Here is a 6,000-nt window from a genome sequence, read left to right on the forward strand (position 1 = left end):
TCACGCTCTCCCCACTCCTCTCCATCTCTTCCTCCTCTGTTCCCCTCCCGCGCCTCCCTCTGCTATCGCCTTGCACGAGACACGTGGCTGGGGTGGAGGGTGGGTGGGGAGCGGCACGACATTCTTTGTGAATAAAAAAATGTACACCATGCTCCATGTACAGGCTACGTGATGCGTTCACTCTTTAATTTATTTCGATTATTGAAAACGCCTTCGCCACAGGTAGATGACTATATTGTTGAAATTACAGCCAAAACTCATGCGTGAGTATGAGGTCAAAATTGGTCGACAGCCAAGTAACGTTAGACTCGCCGTGACAGACGAGATCTGTCAGGAGTGGCATAATGCATTTGCACAGGGCGTATAACTCACCTCTGTGCCTGGGTTCTAGTACCCATACACCTGTACGCAGGTACATGAGATAGTCCATAGTGCTACACTATGTTCGTGTACCCCCGGATATCTATAAAACTCTATTCAGGTATTTTTTTTATTTAAATCTTTCATGACTGCAGGGATTCATATTCTTGCTTCTTTCGGTAAAGTCACGTAGAAGGGGAAAAAATAATAATAAAAATATAAAACAATAAATATTCTCACGACGTTTCGACTGCAACACAAGCAGTCATCACACCTGATGATTTTCACACCTGATGATTTCTTGTGTTGCAGTCGAAACGTCGTGAGAATTTTATTGTTTTATATTTTTATTATTTTATTGTTTCCCTTCTACGAGACTTTACGAAAGAACCAAGCATATCTATTCAGGTACATACAAAAGTTAAAAGCATTACGCTGGGTATCCGTGCTCACACATTTAGATAAATTGATTCGGGAGAGGTCATGCCCACACGCACTGTGCTGTATCTGGTCGGACTGGCAGGTCGGCTGTGTGGGCCGGGCTTCTCAGGAGCAGGCGAGGTAACAACACCACGACTGTCGGAAAGCCCCGAGCTTACCTGCGCACCCGGCATCCGGATCAAGGGACTGTTTGTAACGCCTTACTTTGACCCTCAGAGCCAGTCGTGGTGTTGTAAAGAACACAAGCTCGTGGGCACTCCGGCCTCGTGTTGAATAAGTTCACGTCCTGCATTGGCAAACACAAAATCCCACCGATATAGAATTAAATAAATCAGTCATGTTGGTCTGATTGGAGCGTCTCACCCAATTGTTTGTAGCCTCATCTCAGCAGCAGTGTTACCACTCTAGGAATGTGGAATTTCCACTGCTGGCTCATGGCCACAAATGAAAATCCATGCCATCGCAGTGCTCGAATAGAGAGGCAATTTGACTTTGGCTACTTGGTCTTGAGAGTTTCAACTGCATACCAAGGAACCTAAATCTGTCTTGGGCCTTGATGACTCATGGCGACGCAAATACCCCGAAACTCGCTCTCAAGATTTTCGTAATGTTTATAGTGTTAATTAAGTCTGTAATGTTCGAGCATGACAAACGCATGCACTTTACGATGTGTGCACAATGGTACGAGTAAATGAGCTTGCGAGATAAACTTTAATTGTTTCTTATTTATACAGGATATCCACAATGAGCCGTAAAACTCTTTTTTTCAGAAGGGTACTGCATTGGATTTTTATTTTAAGATGTTTAGGAAATTAACGATGAGTTTTTATACAAATAGGAAGACACCAGAGCATCAGGAGAAAAGCCACACGCACCAGAGGGCAACACTCTATCCCTGTACAGATGGAAAGAGATGGCGGTTAATCCACTTGCTGTAACGCCTTCTCCTGGCGAGCCAGGGTATGGCACCTCGACGCCCATGGGAAGGGAGTTTCACGACACTTGTTTGATCCACCAACCCTTACCTCCTCAGTGCTAGATTACAGGCTGTCTAACTAAGATGTCCATCATCACCATGACAGAGACACTCGGCTACATGACAGTATCTTACATCAATATTTGTCATCCACTTTAATAATCGTGGATCATTTTTTTATAGGATAATATTTCTATCTTTATTTTTAAAACTGTGCACGTCGAGTTCCAGAAATTGTAGTAAATTAAAATATTTGATTCATGAAAGCAGCCCAAACTCAACAGCGAACCGTGGTGCAGTCTTAGAGTAGCCACATCGCATGGCTCTGTCGAGCCCACTCAAGGGGTTGTGGCGGTATCACATCGAGCCATTGGGTGACGCTGTGGTACAGTCGTCAGCGCACATTCATGCGAGTTCAATTCCAATCCACGGCTACCGTGAGTGGCGTGTGATATCTAAACCATCCTGAGGTGTCTCCTTCACAAACCGCACTGACCAGCGCGATGAAGTATAGTCAAACTCCCTACGACCACATGGCATGGGGAAGCCTTCATCCAGCAGTGGATCATGCAGATAAGACTGTGTATCTCTACCCAAAGACAAAGATCCCCCGTATAGCTTTAACAGTATGTCGGGGCAAGTGCTGTTGCTAGCACCTATGACGGCCAGCACGGCACACGAGGGGGTTGGTGGCCAGCACCAGGTCCGGCCGTCTTTGTCTCCCGAGCGGCGACATTTTGAGACACCGCACCAGGTGCTCATCAGATGCTGAGTTGACGTAGGGGAAGCCTAGGACGGTTTACATAATCGTCACTGATATTGACCGTGAGCGGAAATCAAACTCGGGTCGTCGGGTTTGTAGCACAGCGCACTAACCTCTACACTACCGCTCCCCACTGTGTATCTACCCACACACCTATACACAGGCACATGAGAGAGATCATGCAGCTTGTATCCCCCCCCCCAAGCATGTGTTCCTGATATTGGATACATTCAAGAAAATCCGAAAATTGGGCCGAGATACAAAATTTTGGTTGATCCAAATATTTACTTCAAATTGATCGGTCTCTCCACGTAAAAGTATACATTTTAAATGAGGGGCCGTCCATAAATGACGTCACGCACCTGGGGGGGGGGGGGGTTCAGACATTTGTGACGATGTGTGACGAGGGAGGGGTGGGTTGAGAAATGTGACGTCACATCAAAATGCGCAACTTTAAATATAGACAACACGTTCTACTTAATTAAATAGACTTCATAATAAATGTTTTCTCCTACAACATCAGAGTGCAGTGCCACATTAAATACGCGCAAAAATGGCAATAGTTTAAAGCGATTTGCAGCATTTTTGGGGGGGGGGGGGGGCGGGGCAGAGCTTTGTGACGTCATATTGGAGAGGGGTCTAACTTTTTGTGACGCTGTGTGACAACGGGGGGGGGGGGGGGTCAAAAATCGTCTAAAATCGCGTGACGTCATTTATGGACGGCCCCTTACACAACCCATTTGTCCCACGGCTTCTGAGAATGTATTATTTCAGCAACATTGAAAACTCTGGACCGGTTTTGACAAAGTGTATCAACAGTAGTCAGGGTTGATTTCATCAGTGCTGGTGAACTCAGAATTATGTTCTATTGTGTACAGGATGACTCCTCTTATCTGTGAGTTATATTGAGTACAGGAGAACTCCTCTTATCTGTGAGTTCTATTGTGTACAGAACTCCTCTTATTTGTGAGTTCTATTGTGTACAGGAGAACTCCTCTTATCTGTGAGTTCTATTGTGTTACAGGATAACTCCTTTTATCTACGAGTTCTATTGTGTACAGGAGAACTCCTCTTTTCTGTGAGTTCTATTGTTTACAGAACTCCTCTTATCTGTGAGTTCTATTGTGTACAGGAGAACTCTTATCTGCGAGGATGTGCAGCAGCAATATTGCAGATCTTATTATCTGCGGGGTAAAAATTCGCCGATAACGCAGCAGGGCGAATATACCGCACAATTCCTCTTATATGTCACGTGTTATAACATGACTAGTGACGTAACGTCCGATACCCATTGGTGAATCTGCAGGTAATAGGATGGATTTGTCACGCATCTCCAAACATCTCATGGAAATAGCAGATTTTCAAAGCAACAATGCGGTACTTCAAACCCCCACGGCTGTCTCTGTATCTCCGTATAAGCAACGGAGATGGATATACAGAGACAGATACTTACAGATACTAAGAGCCCCAATATAGCCTTCGGGGCCGTCCATAAATGACGTCACGCGATTTTGGACCATTTTTGACCCCCCCCCCCCCCTTTGTCACACGGCGTCACAAAAAGTCAGACCCCCCCTCAAATATGACGTCACAAAATAACATGCTTCAAATCTCTTTAAACTATTGTCATTGTAGTGCGTATTTAATGTGCCGCTGCACTCTGATGTTGTAAGAGAAAACATTTATTAAAAAGTCTTTTTAATTAAATAGAACGTGTTGTCTATATTTATTTAAAGTTGCGCATTTTTACGTGACGTCACATTTCTCAACCCCCCCCCTCGTCACACATGACGTCATTTATGGACGTCCCCTTAACATACTGTCAAGGCAAGTACTATCAGCAAGCACCAATGAGGGCCAACACGGCACAAGAAGGGGTGGGGGGTTACCAGCACCACCCCGTGTGCACTTTGTCTCCCACGTGGCAGTGCTTATACACCGCTAAACCAGCTACTCAGTTGAGGCTGAGTCGACCGAGGGGAGGCCCATGACCGGCTCAGATATTCATCACTGGTGTTGCCCGTGAGCGGGAATCGAACTCGGTTCGCCGGTTTTGTATGGCAGCTTGCTTAACCGCACACACACATACTCTGTATGATGGGTACACTATGGGTACAATCATAGATAACCATGGATAATAGTAAGACATCGGGCAACGGATAATAGGAGTTTTCGCGGACCCTGCAGTTGCCACGGGTAATCCGCGGATAAGATGCATTCTCCTGTGTCTGGTTGGACTGGGGCGGCTCTGTGGGCTGGGTTTGTCCGCAACCCGCGAGCGAGCAACGCCGCCGCGACTGTCGGAAAGCCCCGAACTTACCCAGCGCCTGGTTTCCGAGCAGTAAATGAATGCGTGCTATAAATACCCCACGCGGAATGTGCCAGCAGGCAATAAAGCAAATAGATACCCGGTAAGCGGCCGTGGGCTCTGTATGTGACATGGATCAAACCCACGCGCGTGAGGGTGAGCTCTCAAAGCTCTGCCCAGATGGATTAATCCACAATCAACTCGGTGGACCCGATCTGTATGTGGAGTTTACTTGGTGCTGCACTTCACGACCCTTGCAGTGCCTATTTCAGAACCCCAGGCAAGCCCTGGTGGTATCTAACCAAAACGGTAAGCAGGCTTCATCCTGCTTAGACCTGAAATCCGACAAGATCGGGCGTATAAAGGTGATTGCAGGAAGACAACTGGCGATGCAAATGTTGCTGTTTAGTATAAATCTAGAAGCGAAATAGGCCGTTGGCCTAAACAAAAACAATAATTTTAGACTTAAAAATTTCGTGACTGCAGGAATTCATATTTTTGGTTCTTTCAGTAAAGTCACGTAGATAGAAAACAAAAAAAACTAAATTAAAAGCAAAAAACCCACGACGTTTCGATCGCAACACAAGCGGTCTTCTTCAGGTTTTACATTGAGATATTTGGCGACGTATTTATTTTATTATCTAGAATTCTCCATGACGTGCATAACGAGTTTTAATGTGAATAGTCCATACAACGTACAACGAAGCAATGCCCGATCTACAAATACTAAGGAGACATCACAGCGATACACTCAACCGCTCCTGACGCGGTTATCTGGTTTGACCACCCGAATGTGAAATTGCAGTTGTTGCTCTGCATCTGCATCAGTCAATGAAAAGAAGCAGAATGGGAATAGTGTGGTAGCAGGGGGCACTCAGTAGCGCATCCATTGCCTGAAACTCCGGCATACACGGGGCTGCCTTCATGTGGCTGTCATGTTCATTACTGTGGTGTCGGTGTGCGAGTAAAATGGTTCAATTAGTTCACTCGCGCGTTCACGTGTCCAAGGACAACCCGACAGCCCGCGATGTTTTGTGTATTTATAAACCCACCGTGACGTCATTGAATTACCTAATAATCCAATTGTGATTGTTTATTCAAGTAACGCCACACAAATGACAAATGACACCATCATAAGCACGATAATCATGT

The sequence above is a fragment of the Petromyzon marinus genome, chromosome 1, assembly GCF_048934315.1.
Source record: "Petromyzon marinus isolate PM22_M1 ecotype Great Lakes invasive population chromosome 1, UKy_Petmar_22M1.pri1.0, whole genome shotgun sequence".
Lineage (NCBI taxonomy): Eukaryota > Metazoa > Chordata > Hyperoartia > Petromyzontiformes > Petromyzontidae > Petromyzon > Petromyzon marinus.